Source organism: Lathyrus oleraceus, chromosome 2, assembly GCF_024323335.1.
Source record: "Lathyrus oleraceus cultivar Zhongwan6 chromosome 2, CAAS_Psat_ZW6_1.0, whole genome shotgun sequence".
Taxonomy (NCBI): domain Eukaryota; kingdom Viridiplantae; phylum Streptophyta; class Magnoliopsida; order Fabales; family Fabaceae; genus Lathyrus; species Lathyrus oleraceus.
Genome location: NC_066580.1, coordinates 200,127,797 through 200,138,431, shown reverse-complemented (window position 1 = coordinate 200,138,431; position 10,635 = coordinate 200,127,797).

Sequence of the window (10,635 nt, the reverse complement as noted above, 5' to 3'; positions counted from 1 at the left end):
AAACATTCGGTTTCACTAAATTCTGAAGCATTCTATGTGCAGGATGATGCTATCGCGTGGTGGATTGATTCTGGCGCTACAACACATGTTTGCAAGGATTGTTTTTGGTTCAAGACTCTTGTTCCAGTGGAAGATGGTTCTGTCCTCTACATGGGAGATGATCACTTCGCTCCCGTTGAAGGCAAAGGAAACGTGGTGCTAGAATTCAGTTCTGGAAAGACTATTACTTTGTTTAATGTTTTGTATGTTCCTAAACTACGTAAGAATTTGATTTCTGGTCCTGTATTAAATAAGCTTGGATACAAGCAAGTGTGTGAATCCGATAAATATGTTTTATCGAAGTCTGGTGTGTTTGTAGGATTTGGATATTATAATAATGGTATGTTTATGATGAATTTGAATGAAGTTCCTAATGATTCTGGCTCTGTATTTATGTCCTCTTCGAATGTTATCAATTCATCGTTATGGCATGCTCGTCTAGGACACGTACATTATAAAAGAATGCATGAAATGTCTAAAGATGATTTAATTCCTGTTTTTGATAAAAATGTAGAAAATTGTAAAACTTGCATGTTAACAAAGATCACTAGGCAACCTTTTAAAAGTATAACAAGGAAATCTGTCATTCTTGAATTGATACATAGTGATTTATGTGATTTGCATGCTACTCCATCATTAGGACATAAAAAATATTTTGTCACTTTCATAGATGATGCATCTAGATTCTGCTATGTTTATTTGCTGCACGCTAAGGACGAATCCTTAGATAAATTCAAAATTTATAAAACTGAAGTTGAAGTGCAACAGAATGTGTTGATTAAAACATTACGTACAGATAGAGGTGGTGAATATTATGATCCTGTATTTTTCCAATCCGTAGGAATCATTCATGAGACTACGGCACCATATACACCTCAACAAAATGGTGTGGCTGAAAGGAAAAATAGAGTGCTTAAGGAAATGGTGAATGCCATGTTATCTTACTCTGGTTTGAGTGAAGGGTTTTGGGGAGAAGCTATGTTAACGGCTTGCTATTTGTTAAATAGGGTTCCTAATAAAAGGAACAAGACTACCCCATATGAACTTTGGTATAAGAAACGACCCAACTTAACATTTCTACGTGTTTGGGGTTGTAGGGCCGTGGTTAGACTCCCGGACCCAAAAAGGAAAACTTTGGGTGAAAAGGGTGTAGCTTGCATCTTTGTTGGATATGCTGAGCACTCCAAGGCCTATAGGTTTTATGTTATAGAACCTAATGACTCGATTTCTATTAACACGATTATAGAATCGAGAGATGCCATATTTGATGAGAATTGTTTCTCTTCTATACCTAGACCAAAGGACTCTATACCTAATTCAGATGAATCTCTAAGGGATGATCATTCAAATGATGTGCCAAGTAAGAAACTTGAACCCCGTAGGAGCAAAAGAGCTAGAAAATCTAGATCTTATGGATCTGATTTTCAACTATATTTAGTTGAGGGATCAAAGGATCAGATTGACACTCAATACTATTATTGCTATAGTATAGAGGAGGATCCAAGAACGTATGATGAAGCTGTGAAATCTCGAGATTCTGCTTTTTGGAAAGAAGCAATTGACGAAGAGATTGGTTCTATCATGGAAAATAATACTTGGGTATTATCTGATTTACCACCAGGTTGCAAACCATTGGGTTGCAAATGGATCTTCAAAAGGAAGATGAAAGTCGATGGTACAATTGACAAGTTTAAAGCTAGATTAGTTATCCAAGGCTTCAGACAAAAGGAAGGGATTGATTATTTCGATACCTATGCTCCTGTTGCCCGTATCACTACTATTAGATTGTTGATTGCCTTGGCGGCTATTCATAATCTAGTGATTCATCAAATGGATGTTAAAACAGCATTTCTGAATGGTGATTTGGAGGAAGAAGTGTATATGAAGCAACCTGAAGGATTTGTAATGCCTGGTAATGAGCATAAAGTGTGTAAGCTAATTAAGTCATTGTATGGGCTGAAACAAGCTCCGAAGCAGTGGCATCAAAAGTTTGATGAGGTTGTCTTGTCTAATGGTTTCATTCTAAACCAAGCTGACAAATGTGTATATAGCAAATTTGATACTTCCGGTAAAGGAGTTTTCATTTGTTTATATGTTGATGACATGTTGATCTTTGGCACCGACCAAAATCAAGTTGATAAAACGAAAAATTTCTTGTCATCAAAGTTCTCCATGAAGGATATGGGAGAAGCGGACGTTATTCTTGGTATTAAGATTAAACGGGAGAATAAGGGGATTGTAATTACGCAATCTCATTATATTGAGAAAATACTCAAGAAGTTCAATTATGAAAGTTGTTCTCCAGTAAGTACTCCCATGGATCCGGGAGAAAAGCTTATGCCAAATACAGGTAAACCTGTGGATCAACTCGAATATTCAAAAGCTATAGGCTCTTTGATGTATGCTATGATTAGCACTAGACCGGATATTGCTTATGCGGTTGGAAAGTTGAGCAGATTTACTAGTAATCCTAGTAGACATCATTGGCATGCGATAACTAGGGTATTCAAGTACTTGAAGGGTACAATAAATTATGGATTGTCATATATGGGATTTCCTTCGGTGTTAGAGGGTTATTCGGATGCTAGTTGGATAAATAATGCTGAAGATTCATCCTCTACAAGTGGATGGGTGTTCTTGCTTGGGGGAGGTGCCATCTCATGGGCTTCCAAGAAGCAAACATGTATAACTGGTTCCACAATGGAATCTGAGTTTGTAGCATTAGCTGCTGCTGGTAAAGAAGCGGAATGGCTAAGGAATTTGGTATATGAGATTTCGATATGGCCTAAACCGATATCACCAATTTCTATCCGTTGTGATAGTACTGCCACATTGGCTAAAGCTTATAGTCAAATATACAATGGAAAGTCTAGACATTTGGGTGTTAGACATAGTATGATTAGGGAATTAATCATGAATGGGGTGATATCTATTGAGTTTGTTCGGTCGCAACAAAACTTAGCTGACCACTTGACGAAGGGGTTAGCTAGAGACTTAGTGAAGAAGTCGGTAATTGGGATGAGATTAAAGTCCATTTAAATCTATTAGCTATGGTATACCCAATTCCCTTCTAATACAACATTAGAAGCAGAATTCAATGTGGAAAGATCATAGTTAGAGATTGGAGCAATTGTGTTTATCTTCCCAAGGTATGTGCTCAGACCTGCAAGTGATGGCTAGGTTGAATTATATCTTCTTAATGGTTCTTTTGGAAAATTGCAAATGCAGGTGCAAGATTAAAAGAATCACCTATGTGAGCATGAAGTTTTGCCGCTTCAAGAAGCTTGGACTTGGCTTCCTATATGCTTATTAATGGATAAGGACACATGGCTTGTAAAGTGTCAAGTATGAATAGTAGAGTATTGTAAGAAACATATATGTACTATATCTTCAGACACTCAAATGGATTGACGGGTTCAATCGCTATGACACCCCGATTTTCGAGTATTTGGAATGTGTATTTGTACTAAGATGAAAATTCAATCGCAAGACATTTTCATTTATGCATTTGTTTGATCGTTATACCTGTGTGTTATACCCTTGTATATACAATTGTATATACTGAGTAAATCAAGGATTACACTAAAATGGGGGGGATTTGTTGGTGATTTTAGTATCATCAATGTATTTTAGTAGTAATGTGATTTACTATAGGCCGATGCAATTATGCGTTAAAGCTTGGAAACGAGTTAGGGGTAGTGCGGAGTGCACGCTCGTCGAGTAAACGTATAATTGAATGCGAATAATTGAAACGGGGTTCCAACGTTCGAAATTTTCTTTTGAATTTCGAATCCTTTCCCAACCGACGTAACTGTTTCTGAACAGTTGCGTCTTTTCGGTTTCTGTTATTGATCTCCTATATAAGGAGTCATTTGGCCTCAGTTTGAAAAGTGATAACGAAATCAAACTTTCTCTCTACATTCCTGAACATCTCTCTTTGCCAGAAATAAATTGTTCTTCAAGAATTATCCCCACAAAGATTTCGTGAACCCAGGCAAGAATAGGGTCGAAATACTTTGTTCGGAAAGTGTACGAACACGATTCTTCGAAGTTATCCAGGATTATCATACCCATTTTTCTAACACTTATTCTAATGACTTTTTGGTTAAGTCCTTTATTTTACTAACAGGTCCATTATGAAAGACTCATATCTCTTTTTAGAACATGATATATATTTAACATGAGAAATAAAGATTGGTTTCATGATTATTTCTTGAAGTTTGGAAATGGGTGCTGTTTTGAATAACTAATCTATTTGTTAATTATAGAGCATGAAGTGGAAGAAATATTATTTGCTCATGTATCTCCACCTCATGTGAAGATTAGAAAGAAAAGTTTGCCATTGTTAACAACAGTGTTACAATTTGCTTAGTTTGTTATTCGGTCTTCATTGTGCCATAAATAAATTTTTCTTTGCGGTTCTGGCAATTTCATGTCGGTATATCGTCAAATTACAATACAGTAACAGAACATTTCACCGCGTTTGGATTTCGCGAATAACATTAAACGTTGTTATCTTGCATAAACCGGTTTGAGCACATTACCACCAATTCAATTCAACTTTTTTAAACCGACATCGTCACCTACTTCTTTCTCTTTTAATTATAATTAATTAATTAATTAAATTTTGTTTAATTAGTTAATTATGATTAATTAATTTTAATTAACTTGATTATTTGATTCAATTAAATGATTTTGATAATTAATCTTAGTTAACTTTAATTAATCATTTTAATCAAGCTTTAATCGATTAATTTTGTTAATTAAAAATTGACCGACTTATTTCATCATCATTTTCCACTATTGTTTCATAATCATTTCCAAAACCATTTCAATTTCATCAATTCCAAACCACTAAAAATCACACAGTTCTTGATTCCAAGTCAAGCCCATTTTCAAACACCTTTGTAAGTTGATCGCTTTTAAAGCATCGCCATCAACCTCACATAGCTTACTCTTGCGCTTTCTTATAATGAGACCTATTCGGTTATTAAATAATCGATTAGATGATTGATTCACTCAATAAAATACAATTTATTCACAAACACCAATTCAAACCTCGATCCAACATCGAGTATTTTTAAAATTAAATTAAAATGCCTAATCACAATTAGATACCATTTGGAAATGAAAAGGGGGATGACTTTGAGTTTTCAACTCCTCTCCTCGATTATTTGAATACGAGTTCTCTTACTCGGTTAGTCAAATAGTCGACACTTCTATCCACCTAAGCACAAACAAATCAAATCATTTTATGATAAGAAACCATAAAAGGGGGATGACTTTGAGTTTTCAATTTTTCTCCTCAATTATTTGAATACAAGTTCTCTTACTTGGTTAGTCAAATAATTGTCGTTTCTCTATAAACTTCCAAACCCAATTAAATCAAATTATTTTCATAATAGAGAAATGAAAAGGGAGATGACTTTGAGTTTTTGACTTCTCTCCCCAATTGTTTGAATACGAGTTCTCTTACTCGGTCAGTCGAATAATTGTCATTTTTCCGCCAACTCATACTGTAAGTCAAATCATTCTCAATCAAGATTATACGAAAAGGGAGATGGTCTTGAGTTTTCAATTCCTCTTCTCGAATGCTTGGATATGAGTTGTCTTACTCAGCCATTCAAGTACCTGTCGTCTATGCTAAAATACATCAACCATATACAACTTTATTTTTAATAACTACTCAGATGAAACAGAAAGCGGTCTAGAGTCTTCTATTCCCTTTCCTGATTATTAGGATACGAGTTGTCTTACTCGGTTATCCGAGTATTCTTCATCCGTTTAAAGTACCTTAATTAGTATCAAATCCTTTCTATAATTAAGGATGAAAAAGAAAGTGGTCTAGAGTCTTCTATTCCCTTTCTCGACTGTTAGGATACGAGTTGTCTAACTCGACTATCCGAGTAATCGTCATCCAACCAAAAACATCTCGACCAATCAAAACATCCAACATATTAATCCAACTTGTCACCCCTGTGTGACTGAAACTCTTTAAAAAAAGGAACACTATTTAATCCTTTCTAATGTGCACAACAAACTAGCGCTTAAGCCTCCGCCGAGAGTAGACAAGCTAACGTTTAGCCTTTAGAATGCGATCTAAACAATTGTTCATAAAAAAAACACTAACCAACCGTAGTTTCCCGAACTACGAATGCTCTGATTTCCTTATTGCACCATAAGGATACGTAGGCAGGAGATTGCTGTATCTTCGCGAGCACACTAATAAAAAACCTCCCCTTTCTCTTTTCTGAGGTTCTCATCCATTTCTATTTTCGATATTTTATAACCCAAAGATAACAAACAAACATAAATTAACACAGAAATGCAAATTAGAACTAAAAGGTTCCCGTTGAGTACAACGGACGTAAGGGGTGCTAATACCTTCCCCTTACGTAATCCACTCCCGAACCCGAATATGGTTGAGACGACCATTATTCTATTTCCTAAAGGTTTTATCGATATTTTCCTATCCCTTTGTTGGGATAAATAAAGTTCGGTGGTGACTCTGTTCGAACATAAATTTTCCACGACCATCGCGAGGAATCATATTTTTCGAGATGCGACAGTTATTGTTGCAACTTATTTTCTGTTTGGAATTCGCAGTGCAGGCAAGTTAGGACAAGCAACAATTCAAGTTTGGGATTGTGATGACACTCTGTCATTGCATGATTTTGGTCGAAGAAACGGATCAAAACAAGTTAAAGAGGAGTGAAATTGAAGAATAAAGGCCTAAGAAAGATAAAAAATACCTACGTGTGGAGAAATGGGGACTTGATTAAAATCAGGTGAAAATGGAGCAAAAGCGTGCAGCTACTAGAATAATCACGAGCAGCATCGCGCGTGCAATAGATAAGTAAAAGTTACATCACGCGCGCGAGGCGGGTCATCACGTGCATGATGAACCCTTTTTTTGGGCTTTTTCTGACGCGTTCAGATCCATTCTGAGGGATTTTTAAGGGGAAGTTTGGTACTTTTTCAAGAGTTTACGAATTTCTACACCAAAAGTGATGATTTACAACACTGGAAGACATACTTGGAGAGAATTTGAAGCCATTGGAGGCCAATTAATCAAGGGAATTCTTATGCAAACCTCTTATTATTATCTTGATATTGTAATTTAAATTATGAGTAGCTACTTCTCTTTAGGTTAGGTTGTGTTTGATGAACCTATTTTGATATTATCAGGACATATGTTTGATTTGATGTTGTATGAGTAATTTGATCTATAATTCTATTCAGTTGCACCTTGTTCTTAATGCTTTTCATGTGAGATTCTCTTTTAATATGATTTTGGGCACATAGAGAACACTGACCATTAGTCTATGTGTTGACTTAGGAGCAATTGTTGTGCTTACGTTGATGAATTAGGGATAGAAAACTTCGAGTAGTGACTTAGAAATTAACGTTCTATTGCATTGTCTAATCTTGCTTACGTTGGTGGACTAGGGATAGAAAACTTCGAGAATAAATTAGTGAGTTATACTGCAAGAGATTGGGTATAGCGGTTTTGTTAGTTTCCCGTGGGATTATAGTGACGATATCATTCATGTAATGCATCGAATATCAACAATAGAGAGATATGGGATTCTATACACAACCTGATCGCTTTCGCCTTATTTCCAAAACACTTTCTTTTATTGTAATGGGATCAGTGTGGAGTCTTGATGTTTTATAATTATTGGAATGTGATGTTTTATGTTGGTTAATACACCACGATATCGACTATTGGGTAATGCATATATCTCAAGGTGTTGAGACCAACAAGAGATACAAATGAGAGCAACATGTGGTAATGTTAATAGCTGAGTAGAGAATCATATTATCGACCCATGATTATGCATGATAAATATGTAATACGTAATGAAGAAATCTATCCATTGAAAGCTTTCTTACTGTTAACACTGAAATCTCCATATTACTTTTTATCATTTATTTTTCGTCATTTACTTTCACGCATCTAAACAAATATAAAACCCTTCTCTTCTTAGAATCATAAAAACGGTTGAATGGTCTTTGAAACCACCAATCTATATAGATACGATAAGTATAAAACTTACTTTTGTTGCTCAAAAAATGGTAGGTGTAAAAGATTCCTCCATGAGGATCCAACATAAGTAATTGCCTTAGGGGAGGTTTCAATAGATTCTCCATTCTAATACTTAGTTCTTTCAAAAATTAAGCAGCAATATTCCTAAACTTATATTATCATGTGAGACGTCTCATTAAAAACCTATGCGCATCACCACTAATGCATGGGAAAAGAGTGTCCACCCCACAAAATAAAAATTACCTGACAATTAAACCATACACACGACAAATAATGTATCTCGCCTTAACTAATTCAAATGATAAATTTAAAATAAAAAATCATGGCATAACACCCAAAGTAGTTAATGGTTTTTGACTGGTCTTCTTCGTTTTCTACCTTCGTTTTAATCACCTTAGATAACCCTAATTTACTCATCGGTAAATGGGTATATCATGTACCTATATAATGTGGACATAGAGGATATTAGTTGGTTGAAAGCATGTCATTTTATAGTCATGTTATACAAAGACGTTACTTCTATAATAAGATATCTTATCTTGATTAGTCTTACACTTTCATCAACTCTAAACATGATGTTCAAGGTAACATACCTATTTACATCCACATGTTCACCTGAGAATCCTATCAACGGGGATTTCAAATATTTTAAGTCGGGCATATCTAGGAAAATTCTTTTGAAAGCATCCCAATAAATAATTTCTATAGAGCTTCCTTGGCCAATCAACACTCTCTTAATCTTCCAGTCATCACACCTTACAATTATGACCACGAGATCGTTGTCATGTGAATGGATTCTTGTTGTGTATCTCTATGAAAAAGTGATCTCAGACTCCAAGGTTCCTTTCTTTCCAAAGTTAAGGCTCGTGGTAAATCCCTAGATGGTTAGATTTTGGCGACTAACAACTCAAAATTATCATGTGCGACTGCTACGAGTTATTAGAGTTGCAAGTTGTACGCTCCTTAACATTTCTGGCCTTTTTTAAGTGTTTCTCTCCCAGCCCTTCATATATCATTTTTCACATGTCACTACCTATGCCAATGAAGTTTTAGGCCTCTGGGCAAGGGACTCATTAAAATGTCCAAACCTTAGCGCATTTTGGAATGCTTCCACAAACATCTCTGTGTTGGGACGAACGACCTTGACATTCGCCTCATTAAAGCTTGCGAGTTATTCTGTAAGAGATTTATAAGAGCCTTTGTGAATGTTAAATAAGATGGTGGTAGACATCTTTATGTGCCTTCTCATTGCAAACTGATAGACCAGTTTCTTCATTAGGTCCTGGTAGCTGGTGATTGAGAGTCATGGTAGGATCATGTACCACCTTAGTGTTACATCCCTGAAGGTTCCATAGAGAAGCTTGTATTTTAGGGAATTAGATGCCCCAATAATTTCCATTTGTGTGTTGCTGGATGTTACATGTTCTTGGGGGTCGTCGCGTCCATCAAACTTGGCTAATAACATCAACTTAAATTTCTCTAGCATTGGTGCTTCCGTATCTCATTAGAGAGAGGTTGAAGGTCTAGAATTTAAGTTTCCTTAGGAGGGTCATCCTCCTGCTGGTACTACTGGATGTGAAAGACGTCAACCTCAAGAATCTAGTTCTAGTGACATAAGTCGTCCATGTTGGAACGAATTTCTGCCATGGAATCCTCATCGCCGCCGGAATCACTTTTGGTCAGAGTTATCGCCTTCTTTTTAAACATGTTGAATAAAGGAGTTAGATGTGTGGGTGGCAATTAGGGGTGAAAATCGGCCAGACAAGACCAAACCTTAGAATGTCTGAGCCTGGTCTATAATAAAATTTTATGGCCTGAGCCTATCCTATGGCTTATTATATGTTGTTTTATTCAGCTTGGTCTGACCTTTTTAAGAGTATGGTCTGGTCTGTAAGCCTATTTAAAAGTCTATTTCACATTAAGAATTTTAAATAGTCCATTTGACCTTGTTGATCCTTTGGGGATAAACTGCATTATGAAAAACAACATAGAGTTTTCTCAAGCTGGTTCTGGTGCAGAAGAGGAACATGTTAAACACGATGGTCTAACATGTGTGTTGCAACATCTGGTCTCTTGGAAATAAACAAATGGAAATTGTAGTTGGTTCATATTTTGTCTATCCATGATTTTCTCCTAAATAGAAGATCTGCAAGTCAAGGAGAAGAGTTGATTTGGATGTACTGGTGCAACATGTGCAACACGATGTTATAGTATGTCCAATACAACATATGGCCTCGACAACAGGCCATGTTAGATGTTGTTTGATGCATATTTCCTTATTGGTTTTTATTCAGATTTGATGCGGTTGTTTTAGCAATGTTTGGTTAAATTGTTTGACAACTGGAGATTTTCAAATCATATTTAAATGTGATTTGAATTTGAATTTGAAATATAACAAATCACATCTTTTGGAGAGATTTAAGGAGCAACATTAAATAACCTATAGTGGTTCAGAAGAAGAAGATAAATAAGATTAGTGATTATGTCATAATTATTTCTATTAGGGTTCCTTCTCATAATTCTGGAATTTTGATTATTCAAAAACA